Genomic DNA, 13,395 nt, shown 5'->3' with positions numbered 1-13,395 from the left:
AAAATCAATTAAAAAAAAGTTGGCCAACCAGCAGAAGATAGTGATACCAGCTGTTAAATTAATGATGCTACAGTTGATGTAATCAGTTAAGCTAAGGTTGCAATTGGTCGTTCCCTGTTTTTTAAGTGAACTGTGCCATACATCATTCCCTGTTGCTAAGCAGCTGATGTCAAAAAGGTTTTTATATCTACAATTTCCTCTCCAATACTTACTCACTAATTTTCCTCCTATTGGCTATGTGACAATTCCAGAGTTCTGGATCTAATTTTTGTTAATTTTTTTTTGAATAAAGTGATAGCAATTTCTAAAATGTAAACATATGGGCTTTAAAACAGAAGCCCATTTTTCTTCACGTCAATATGTCAATTGTCAGGTAAAAGACTGCTTCTCTGTCCTATATTTTATAGTCATAGGGCTGTATTTTATAAGCATGGCAGCTCATTTAAATAGCCGGGGTGGCCCACAGGCTGTCTGTCACCAGCAATGGCGTTAACTCCCTGTGTGCAGGCGCTAGCACCGTTTTTAAAGGGCAGCCGGCCCTGCCGGAACATTCACATTTTTAAAGCTATAACCCCCCAAAATTAAATAAATACATTTATAACATCCTTTCCCCCCTCCCAATAACAATTATAGTAATTATTTGCCCTTCCCCCCAAAAACACTTACTTTTTAGATCTGACCTTACCCCCCCAAACTGTACAAAGTTTAAAGGTCAATCATTCCCACCATCCTTTACACCCATTACATTTATTTAACCCCGTTTCCCCCCATCACCACCCGCACACTGAAAATCTTACCTCCTCTCCCCTCCCCTCCCCACCAGCGTGGTGCTGCGTTTCCCCAGATGGGAATTTGAAGGCATGGGAGTGCCGGCCGCCGCGCCTAAGATCGCGGCAGGCCCTCAAGATTGCAGGTGAGTCTATTTAAATGTATTTATTTTATTGATATGAATATTTTAATTGTGGTCCTGTCGCCCAGCAGCAGGGGGTGGGGGTGGTGGCTGCCACAGAGCCTCGTGGCCACGGGAGGATCAGGCCGGGCCCTCATGGCGCCAAGATCCGTGACGAGCTTCATCTGGAGCCATCTTCAAGCCCCACCTGCCACGGAACCCGATGCCCGGGGAAGAACAAAATCCAGCCCTTAGTCGGCTAAGTGGAACTCTCCAGCAGTTGTGTCCCCACCTGCAGACAGGTTAAAGTAATGTTGCCACCTTTTGCCAAATGCCAAGCAGAAAATGAGCAGGATAGTGAGAGTGTTAGGAAGTGGGTTTTAAGGGTTTTTGTTGATGATGGTAAAAATTCATTCAAAACTTTTATAATTAATGGCTCCTGTGCCCTAAATGACTCTGTGGGCTGGATTTTAAGGAGCACTTGACACTGGGATCTGTGGCGGAGGTGGGTGGCAGCAGGGCGTGGGGGGTGGGGGGGGCGGGCCTGAAGATGGCCGCAGATGAGGCCCACCACGGACCTTGACGCCTACAAGGCCCGGCCCCATCCTCCCAGTGGTGGTGAGGCTCCATGGCAGCCCTCCTGCCGCTCAACGATGGGTTTGCAATTTAAATAAATTAATATAATTGAATTAATGAATCTTATGTGTTCTCCTGATGTCCCACTGCGATCTTCAGCCCAATGGCTGGCACTGCTGTGCCTCTGGATCCCCGTCTGGGGAAACGAGGTACCACACTGGTGAGGAGGTGGGGGTAGGTAAGTTTATCAGTGTGGAAGGGGGTGGAATGGGGTCAAATTAGCGTCATTGATGTAGGGGACGGTGGGAAGGGTTGAAGTTGAAAGCTAGTGCAGTTTTGGGGGGGGGGAAGGAAGGTCAGATTGTAAAGATAAGTGTTTGGGGGGGGAAGGGCAAATAATTTAATTATTATTGGGGGGGTGGGAGAGGAGTGAAAGAAATGTGTTTATTTATTTTTATTCACTTCATCTTTAAATATTGATGCCATTGCCAGGTCAAACAGCCCACCCCCTCCATGTGATGGTGGGGGGGAGGGGGGGTGCGGCCCGCCCCAGCCATTTAAATGAGCGGCTCTTTGGCGTGCAGCCCATAAAGACGGGCTGCCATTTTTTGAGCTCACCACCGGAACGTGTCCAAAGTGTAGATTAGTTCAAGTATCTATAGAGTCTATGATCTGAACACAGTGCTCTGCCCTTCCACTAGCACTGCTAAAAATAGCATGTCAGAGACTGTTTATTTTGTTCTCAGGTCTAGCTCTCCTCCTATGTGCAAAAAAAGTAATCAATGACTCAAAGGCAGGCTTTGGGCAACAAGCAACATTTGTTTATTCTAAATGAATCTCACTTGGAATCCGGACAATATTTACAGAAACTGGGCAATACAAAGTGTCTTTTCATGAGGGCATGGCAATTGCTCTCTCTTCTGCAGACCGAACCTTTAAATAAAGCAAATACTCTACAGTCAAATGTGTTTATAATAAACTAGATCAAAGCTTTTCATGCTTAAAACTGACTGGAACCCTTTTCCTCTTCAATATTCCAACTGAAGAAAGAAAAAGATCCACCAAAATAATTCATGTTAAAAATATTGCTTCAAGTCAAATTCCTCTGAGCATCAGACTTTTAATTCATATTGACTTAACTAATTTGCAAGCTCTCATTAATATTTTATGGCTCTTTCCAAACTCAGTTACAGAGATACAACAAGCAAACTGTTGATGTTAGTGGTGGCTTCACAGTGCCTTTGCCAGGCTACATAATAGAAAAGGATAGATTCATCAATTTGACACTTCCACAGTAAGGCAGCGTGGATCACTGATAGGTCTGCACAACTATAGTATCATCTCTCCCACCCACGGTCCTTTCGAACTTGGCTCCTGGTTCAGAGAATGGGGGAGGGAAGGATGGAGGGGGTGGGGGGGGGGGGGTGGTCAGTGAATATTTGATCATGTCTCAATTGTTCACAAGTAGGAGCTCATGGAATAAACTCAGGTGCTTTACCAGTTTGATGCTGTCATTGTGCTCTCCCACCGTTCTGAGATTCTGATGGAGGGTAAAAAATTTTTTTTAAAGTGGAGCACAACCCAGCTCCTGCACACTCACTTCTGGGTTTAACGGAGGTACGTTTGGATACCGGCGAGAAACCTACTCGCTGAAGTCAGGAAATTATTAATTGGAGGCAGGCGGGAACTTATTGGTACAATGAGCATTCTCAGGAGACCAGGTCTTTTTAAATTGTTATGAACTTGCCTCCAAATTTTACTTCAGCAGAACAGGTTTCCCAGTGCTTGTGAAACTAACCAGGGAACACAGGCGAGTTTGGGCAGCAGTTTACATGGGTATTTAAACTTATGATTGCCCATCTGAATAAAAGCTCACTTATTGCAACTGTTGTCTCAGTTCCCTCTGGCAAATTTTTGTCGGAGAGTTCTTGTGTAGATACAGCTTTTTTTCAACTTTCCAGGATTTCAAATTGACAAGATCATGATGGGAGGGGCCTTAGATGTGTTGGACAGCACATCAGAAGAGAAAGACCATCGCCATCCACGGCAGTGCTGATGATGGGGGCACCACGTGCACAGGAGAGAGGTTTGCAGGTAAAGGAGATCGAAGGGGCTCCTCAGCCACCTTTGGATGAAGAAAAAATGGAGGAGGAGGATGAAGGTGGGCACCCATCGCAAGAGCAGTCACTTAAACTGCTGCCCAGGATGCCTTAATATTTCAAAAGTTAACCTAGTATGAAACAAAACAAATACAATCTTGCAATCCATTCCCACCACCACAAATACACTCAACATCCTTTTTGAGGCAGTATACAAATTGGCACGCAAAATCTGCACAGCCATGGTCATGGTCTGCACAGACTCATTTGAGAGCCTTGGCTGAAGCTCCATAGAAACAGACTCTCTGTGGTAGACATCAGTACAATTCCTTGAGCCACCAATTCACTCACGATTGCATTGGAATCCTCCAGCCTCTCCATTCCAATAGAGTGTGTGTGTGTCACGACTGCTAATATCTAGCTAAGCTGCTGATGCACGTCTAGCATTCTCTATCTCAATGATAGCCTGCGGGTTCAGCATTTATGTCCAGGGGAGCAGAGCTTGCAGAGGATTGCTGCCCCAATGCGGACGCTCCACAGCTGTCGCTGCCACCAGTGCTTACTTGTGTGTACTTGATGTGTGAATCACTAGGTGAAAACCCAACTATCTCTCTAACTGGATCCAACAAAGAGTGATTCCCTGCATTGATGCATGCAGGCTGTAAGTCCCGTGACAGTGCATCCTCAGAAGGAATGAGGTCCTCTGAGGAATCATCCTCATGGATGTTCTGTGACACTTGCTGTACATGTGAAGGCCCTGGAAGTCAAACAAAAGGGATATGATTTAGCCATGACAAAGTCATAATCTTTACAATCATGATATTCAGTCTTCTCATAGTTCAGTCATTGATGAAAAGAAGTCAGCGTATGTGTGTCACAGATATTTATAATTCTGTCACCAGCTCCCTGTTTCTCCATCTGACTGAGAGGAATATAGATGTGCCACTTATTTCCACAGCCTTCTCCTTTGTATCTTTGAGCTGGACTAACTGTGACAACCCAGCCCCTTGTGTTTTGCGCTGTCTTCTCCTACATGTGGCCAATAAACAGATCTTCAAGTGAAGGTGAGGTATTCATCCGATGGATTCAGTGAGGGTGAGTATGAGACACATGCGTCACATTGCATAAGGATTGGGAGAGTGTCAGTAGTGGTGGGGAGGTGATGAATTGCATAGAAAGTGAAGACTGGGTGCTGCTGAAAGTTTTTTGGGTGTGAGGAGTGATGTGATGGAGAACACTTAGCTAGATAGCGTGAAAGGAAGGAGGCCTAAAGTACAGTACGTAGTTTAATCAGCAAATGTCCCTCACTTTTCATGACCTAGTTAGGTCTTTAAAGTGTGTTCTACATTGCATCCATGAGCTGGGCACAACACTTCTGCTGTTCACCACCTCAGCTACCTCCAACCATGCCTTCTTGGCAAGAGCAGCAGGTTTCTTCCTCCTATTGCTGAGGAAAAGTACATCCCTTCTTATTAGTAATCCCAGTGAGCATTATTACATTCGAGTGCTGCCCTTGCTCTGTGTTCACCATCTATCCTCCAATTTGCATTTTCCTTTTAAATACAACTGAGATCGTGTCATATGGGTGCACATGACATCTGCTGTGCATCTTGGAAACGGAAATTCCAGAAGTCAAAATTAATTGGGACAATTGCATTCAGATCACAGATCCCGATCTGCTCAATTGGCTTCCAGGTTTTCCGCATTCAATTCCATGGCCCCTGCCCCCACTCCTGCAGAGCAGTTGCCTTCAGATTAATATCAGGAACATTGTGTCAAGGTTTCTATCTGCGCTGTACCCGCAACCTGACAGTGGGCATTAAGGGACTCGGGCAGATTCTTTAATTATTTACTTATCATATTTCTGGGTGTAACAGATTCAAGATCTCTACTCATTTAGTACCATGGGCAATTACACAAGTTGTTTTTTCAGTGCCCCAGGAAGCACCTGCCTGTTTGTTGGTGGATGTAAATAAATGACACAAATGATGTCAGTTTAGCTTCAATCACACAATGTCCTGACATTTAAATTGTCATAGTACTCTTCATATAAAATGGCATTCAGAGTTTCTAGGGACTGTGCTGAGATCGTTCTCGGTGGCCACTGGGGATATCAGCAACATAAAAAAAGAACTTGCATCTATATAATTCCTTTCATGACCTCATGATGTCCCAAGTCACTTTACAACCAGTGAGGTATGTATATTGTAAATAGGTCATAGATGTATTAAGCAAATCATAGAGAGATACAGCACTGAAACAGGCCCTTTGACCCACCAAGTCTGTGCCGACCATCAACCACCCATTTATACTAATCCTATATTAATCCCATATTCCCTTCCACATCCCCATCTTCCCTCAATTCTCCTACCACCTACATACACTAGCGGCAATTTACAATGGCCAATTTACCTCTAAACCTGCAAGTCTTTGGCTGCGGGAGGAAACTGGAGCACCCAGCAGAAACCCACACGGTCAGTGGGAGAACTTACAAATTCCACACAGGCAGTGTCCAGAAGCAAACCAGGGTCGCTGAAGCTGTGAAGCTGTGGTGCTAACCACTGCGCCACTGTGCTGCCCTCGCTAAGGCCTTGTTTCCTTGAGCAAGCAATTTCATGTATCCCATGGGCAACTCGCAGCAGTATGATAAGAGAGACAAGATTCCCAAAAGTATCATGAGTTATAGATTGAAACTATAGACTGTATTTTCATAGTGTGGCGGAGGCGGGCTCACAAGTAGTCATGCCTACAGTGTCTTGCTACTGTCTGGTGTGCCAGTCTGCTGGTCTGTCAGCCTGTTCCCGCCCCAAAGGCTGCTTCTGGGGCTGACGGCTGCCCACCTGCCAGCAGTGGACAGCCAATTAGGTCAATTAAATTGCCTATTGAGGGCATTCTTCAGAAGCTGGATAGAATTTTCCAGACAGCATACTGGCCCCCCGCTGAGGCCAAAGCCCAACAGATGGATGCAGATAGCCTCCCTGCAGCAGGCCAGGGCCCAGCGATGCCTCATTTAATTTCCCCCTCCATCTTGAGGTGCCCTCTTGTTCTCCTACCTACTTTGGCAGTTTTCACCTCTCCCGGTGGGGCTGCTGGCCACCCAGAGCTTTGGGCGCTTTGATTGGCTCTCCCAGCTGTGCAGCCCACTTACCATCCTTAATTGGAAAAGGCTCCTGGAGGTGGCCTCTTAATCGGTCAACTCTTCGAAAATCTCTTTGGGGTCCTGCTGCCAGTATTTCCGGGCTCATGACTCGTATTTCATCCCACGGTGGGATTGGGACCCAGGAACGAAAATCCAGCCCTATATAACTCCTGCTTGTTTCCTATTGCAATACATTACCTAAGTGAATCAGAAACGATTCGACTATTTGAACATTCAGCTAGTTCAGCATTTTATTATGGAAGTAAATGCTTGTTCTTCAGGCAGCCATCGTGATGCTTTCATTGTAAAGGAATCCACTTTGTTACTAACATTTGGCTCACAAAGGAAAGTGGCAGAATGATTCCTCAGCAAACAAGGCTATCTTCTGCAGTCCTGGCACGTGTGACCTCTACAACATCCATGAACATCAGCTGAAAACAGGTGGAATGAAGAACATGCCTCCCACAGTTGTAATTATTGTGTACACAATTGACATGCTGAAAGAGCTCTTCAGGTAGCTAGGAAAATTATGAGGACATCCTGCCTCTTAAGTTATTAATGATTGTGATCACCGAACTGTTACCGAACTGCAGATGTGTCATCATGGACGCACCCTGTAACTAACAGCAGGGGAATCATCAAGGGCAGAAGCGGGAGCATGTAGGGGCTGTAGAAGAGAACCTGTTGCCAGTTCTAACAACCAGTCCACAGGTTCTCATAGAGGAGGCCTTTTCCTAAAGATAGAAATCTTCCAGCTCCATTAATAGTCCTGACTATATCTACCCAATGCCCTCAGCTACAGTGCTTAAATCTCCATCACTACTCCCAAAGCACCAACTTCAGATACCTGTTTAACTATGCTACAAATCTTAGCATCAACACTATGTGCACACACTACAAGCAGCATTTTAAATAAAGCTACATGAATTGTACGTGCTTACTGTTTGCTCATGTGGTGACAATTTGTATGTAATCTTAAACGTGTTCTTTTAGCTTTGCCGACATGAAAGTTGAGGATTCAAAATATGCCTCATTAAAAATGGCCATTCATGGTTAACAAAGCATGAAAGAAAGTACTGGTAAGTGCCACAAATGCTTAATACATTGCATTACCATCCTTTAATGTAACAAGAGCATCAAGTTTCCCACCTAAAGGCCAACAGTCAGTCTCAGATGCTATGTTGGTGAGAGTGATCCCAGATCTATACTCAGGGTGAGTGCACTGAGGATTAGACGAGTGATCTCCCTGCCTTCCACAGGACTACTGAGAGAGAGAGAAAATACACTTCTCAAAAGCTTTTAATTGTTTTACTCTCCTTTTTATGTCGAACTTCACTCCAACCCTCACCTCACATGAAGGTGCTGCCTCCTTGCTGAAGTTTGGACGTCTTGCTACAGTTCATTACTGAAAACTCAACCATTTGACCGCTGTAGAATGTAATGCCATAAAACTTGGATGCATAGTGCCAGTTTTCTAGGCACTATGGGTGCTGTTTTGCTGCAAAATGGCATCCACAGTGCACACACAAACATACCTTTGCTGTTGGCCATGGCAATGGAATCTTGGTGAGGGCAATAGGGCACACACAGGGAGCATTTGTCAAAAGAGTGCAGGGAAGGCAGATCATGATGATTTGATGCCAGTGCTGCAATTTTGGAGTTCTACATCCAGTGCTCATTTAACCTCACACAACTGAACACCTGTTCAACAACAGAAAAGACCCCCAACTAGGGCTATTTTTCACACTGGCTCTTGCTGCAATTGTAGGTGTTTGATGGTTTCCAGAGTTGTTTAAAGTTGAAGTCTACAGGGAGTGGTGTGGCATGTGCTGAAGGACTTTGTCTTGACTTTAACGATTCCACACAGACCACTTGCACACAGACATGGATATAGTAGTAGGTATTCCCCTTGGAATACAGCATGACAAGGAGAATGGGCAGAAGTGACACAGAGCACAGAGTCTGGGCTGGCTGGCTAGCTAACAGGCAGCAGCAAGGATGTTGGGGAGTGGCAGTGATGGGAGCACGAATCCTGTCATCCTGAGAGAGCGGGTAGCAGGTTTGTGCTGCATGGAGCTACTGTCCTTTCCCGGGGCGGTGCATCAGCAATCCTAGTAAACTGTTGGAGGGCAGATTGCTGGACTGCTGTGACATCCTGAAAGCCCCTTCGAACACTAGTATTTGCAACTATGATGACAGCAGTCTGAGATTCCACTGCAGCTCCCAGACGTTGCTTGTGCTGCAATGAAAGCTGAGACATCGGCATCAGGAATGTTCTCATGAAATTAACCACCACTTCTACACTGGAAAGGATGGGCTCCAAGCTCTGTGCAAAGCCCTGTGCCAAGGTGGTGCCGACCTCCTCCACGCTCCTTGATGTGATTGCAGACTTTCTGGCAGATCTGCCAATGCACCAAGCATTTCATAAGTATACCCATCAGCCTTTTCCTGTAGGCCAACCTATGATGTCCTCATCTGAATCCTCTGCAGTAGAACTCATGTGCAACCTCGCCCTCTGGCAAGCTAGGACCTGTTTAAGGGGCAGCACAGTGGTGCAGTGGTTAGAACTACAGGCCCCACAGCTCCAGCGACCTGGGTTCGGTTCTGGGTACTGCCTTTGTGGAGTTTGCAAGTTCTCCCTGTGACTGCGTGGGTTTTCGCTGGGTACTCTGGTTTCCTCCCACAGCCAAAGACTTGCAGGTTGATAGGTAAATTGGCCATTGTAAATTGCCCCTAGTGTAGGTAGGTGGTAGGAGAATTGAGGGAAGGTGGGGATGTGGTAGGGAATGTGGGATTAATGTAGGATTAGTATAAATGGGTGGTTGATGGTCAGCACAGACTCGGTGGGCCGAAGGGCCTGTTTCAGTGCTGTATCGCTCTATGACTCTATGCTACACTTGTCCCTAATGTCTCACCCTGTCCTCTAATATATGTGCAATGTCAGTATATAATCTTGCAGCTGCAAATGTGAGAATGAGTGATTGTGCTCTTCCAGCTCTGTCTCTGTCACCACTGCCTGGCCAGGTTGTAGCTTCAGGGTATCTGAAAGGAGAAAGGCACAAAGGTAAGATTATGGTGAGAGGAGAGTGTGGGGGGAAAGGTATGATTAAACCACCTACAGCTTGTAAACCAGAAGAGATTTTGAGATGAGGGGGAAGTAGGATGTGAGAAGGAGGATTAGGTTTGAGAAACCGTCATCTTCAATGCTTTCAACCCTGCAGCTGGCAATGGCCTCTGTCATGGATATTCCAATGATGGTGAGCACCATCTCCTTCATAGAACCTAGGACATACAGCAGTGCCTGTCCCCCACCGGTTAGGTGCCACTTTGGCCTACAAGAGAAAGGGAAGTGTGTCAGTGAGTGTGGTGCAATGTGTTTGGGTGATGTGCCTGTCATGGTTGAATAGCTGGCTGTGTGTGCAAGCTATGAGATCTAGCTATGAGGCTTGCAGCAATGGTCAGGGTGAGTTGAAGCTATGAATGTTAGATATTTGTTGTGATTTATAGAGATTATTGGTAGGTGAGTGATCGGGATGTGCTGCATGGAGCAGAATGTGGGGTTAGCCCTGAGATATGACATTTGAAGATTCATTCACTGGCCATGACTACTTGGGTGAAGTCACTGAACTTTTGTGGCACTGCATCCAGGTTCTCAGGACTAGACTTCTGGCATTGACTGAGTTGGCTGTCTGGTTCCACTGCATTTTGAGAGTTTGTTTGGAGGCCCTGCAGATATATGACATCTCTCCTCCTCTACACTTCCTTGACGTTCTCAGACTTGTTTCAGCAGTGCTCATCTCTCCTGCTGGGGCTGCTGAGGCTCTAGAGCTGCCAGCCCTGTGATTAATAGGAAGGTGAGTGTGGAGGTGGCTATTTTAACTCCACACCCTCCCTGTTCTTGCTGAGTGTGGTGGGTTAAAATTCTACCCCACTTTATGGCATATATAATTGAACCATTTCTTAGTAAATGCTTTCTGGTGGGGTAGCCTTACCTTAGTAGTAGCTTTCATCCCCAACTATTTGTGGGTCCTATGAGTAGTGTATACTGTGTTGGTCATTACATCCTACTGTCCTCTGTGGAAGGATACCAGGAGTGCCAGACAGGACAACGCTCCTCACACCTACCTCTTACAGAAGCACCTCTCCACCTATCAAATAGAAGACTCAGGTGCATGTGCCATTCTATCACTTGTTCATAGAATTTGCCTTCCACTGGTTTTTTCCAGCTCCTACTGTTGCCCATCCAGCCTGTGAAATGGCTTAAAAAAAATTAAAAGGCTAAATTTTAACCTATCTGAACCATAAGTGCGGGAGGGGGCGGGGTCTCAAAGGCACGGGAAACCTGGAACTTCACAGTGTGTGCGTGATGTCACTGATCAGTTCCCCACCTAGAAGCCAATTCTGATTGATAGTCTTGGCTTCCTGTTGGCTGGGAATCCTGGTCAGTGATGACCACCAGACCAGATAAATCTGCACCAGAGTGGCAATCTCGATGAGGGGTCAATTGGGAGAGTGAGGAGATGTGTCGATCCCTGGGGCAAGGAGAGGAAGGGATGTTGATTGGGTGGATTGCTGATCCCTGGGGGGTGGATCCGAAGTTTGCTAGTGAGTGGGCGGGGGCGGGGGCAGGGAGAATATCAGGGGCCTGGTGGTCAGGGGGGAAGTGGGGGTCCAGGGCCTCGGGGTAGGTGGTGTGTGCAGGGGTGTCTGATTGCAGAGGCTTCTCAGGCGGGTGCCTGGATCCAGGAGGTAGGAGCAAAGACACTCACCTTCTGAATCTGCCAAGTCCTCACCTCAATGAAGCTGGGAAACCTGGCTGGCCAGATTCAAAGTTGAAAAGCTGAAAGACAGTGAGGCTCGCAGCCTCATTATCATATTTAAAGTCCCAATCTACCTCCTTTGAGTGGGTTAGGCCCCTGCCCACCTTCTGGCCTCAGTTAAAGCCAGAATTGGATGGGTTGAAGGCAGGTTTGGGTCTGGAAAGAGATTTAATTCCCCACCTCGCTTTGCTCAGTGAGAGAATCAGTGTGGTAACAGGCTGTTGTTGTTTACTACAGGTCTTAAGGGATGGAAATGACTGCTACAACTGGAGCTGCATCTGAGAAGGCAGTGACTGCTCGTATTGACAAACTAACTTCCTGAGTTATTTCAGGGAAAAGGATAGTTCAGTTTCCTGAGATGAAGTTGCCCTATCTGACCCTTCTGCATGCTAGTGAGTGGGCGGGGGCGGGGGGAATATCAGGGGCTTGGTGGTCAGGGGGGAAGTGGGGGTCCAGGGCCTCAGGGTAGGTGGTTTGTGCAGGGGTGCCTGATTGCAGAGGCTTCTCAGGTGGGTGCCTGGATCCAGGAGGTAGGAGCAAAGCCCAAAATCTTTTGGAAAAGTTGATAAATGATTTAGGCCCAATAAGTGGTCACCTGCCTTTATATTTCTCCCAAAAGGCATTCCATCTTGCAACCAGTTTTCCTTTTCTCTACCAGTAGCATTTTCTCAAGATGAGATGAAAATAACTAGTGACCACAAAGACCTAAGCACTTTATGGTAAGTCACGTAATCACCCTACCTGGCAAAAGCACCTTCACAGATTATAGTTCCCTGGGGTCTTTGGTAGTAAGTTTATGGAGGGAGCATTTAAAGCATGTTATAGTTGAGGAGGAGCAAGTGGAATTGACAGTTATATAACAGCAAGTAACTGACAAGGGACCCAGCCTCAGTCATTCCTGTGCTGCATAGACAAGGGTATTGTACTTCATTGAAGGAAGATCATTGCTTAACTAAAGTCCCTCAACTCCAACTTGGATTCCCATGAACAGAAATTGTCACTGTTGGGATCTGCTGGGCTGGGGAATTGACTGGACATGTCAAAGAGAGTCGGCTTAGTATTGCTCAGGGGCAGCTTTTTACACAGATCATTGGCCATTCTGCAGAGACGTGCATTATTTGGGGCATGCAGAAGGGTCATATAAGGCAACTTCATCTCAGGAAACTGAACCATCCTTTTCCCTGAAATAACTCAAGACGTTAGTTTGTCAATACGAGCAGTCACTGTCTTCTCAGAAGTAGCTCCAGTTGTAGCAGTCATTTCCATCCCTTAAGACCTGTAGTAAACAACAACAGCCTGTTACCACACTGATTCTCTCACTGAGCAAATACTGAGATATAGCACTAGGTTAGGAAAGTGGAGCCACAAACCTAATCAATTTACTAATGGGAAGCACACTGGTGACCTTTAAAGGTCCATTTGTAAATGCAACATAACAAATACTGAGCACTTTGTTTTTATTTTGGTGAGAAGAACCATGCAATGTTACAAACTGATATTAATGTACAGTAGATGGAAATGGACAGCATGTTGCTTCTGAGAACACTATAAATCACTTTATTTCTCGGTAATATTTATGCAGAGATTGGATTTGGGAATTGTTGTAAACACTGTGAATGAGAAACTGCTGTTTGCTCTATTTTCTCATCTTGCTCTGCTTGTGATGCAACATGGGCTTCCTATTCATCCCGCTACATGCTTAATCCTTTTCATATTGAAAAGTTGTGCAGCATGCAGATGACTGTGATTATTTTGAACATCATTATTCACACTAACATGCTGGCATTTACACGCTCCATCACCTCCTCCAAACTCATTCCCCAACCTGCATTGAGAGATGCCAACCATTCGAGGGGATGAGGATGTTCTTTC

General features: G+C 46.0%; 1 long non-coding RNA gene across 1 annotated transcript in view; it reads right to left on the bottom strand.

The window, feature by feature from the left end:
- Positions 1 to 2,382: 2,382 nt before the first annotated feature.
- Positions 2,383 to 13,395, bottom strand: part of LOC137377297 (uncharacterized) — a 29,334-nt gene continuing 18,321 nt past the window's right edge. Inside the window, exon 3 of the long non-coding RNA XR_010976384.1 lies at positions 2,383 to 4,321. This is a non-coding gene — a long non-coding RNA (uncharacterized lncRNA). The remainder of the gene's footprint in view (positions 4,322 to 13,395) is intronic.

Source organism: Heterodontus francisci, chromosome 14 (genome assembly GCF_036365525.1).
Source record: "Heterodontus francisci isolate sHetFra1 chromosome 14, sHetFra1.hap1, whole genome shotgun sequence".
NCBI classification, from domain to species: domain Eukaryota; kingdom Metazoa; phylum Chordata; class Chondrichthyes; order Heterodontiformes; family Heterodontidae; genus Heterodontus; species Heterodontus francisci.
The sequence above is the reverse complement of the archived record's forward strand: the minus strand, read 5'-3'. Positions and strand labels throughout refer to the sequence as shown.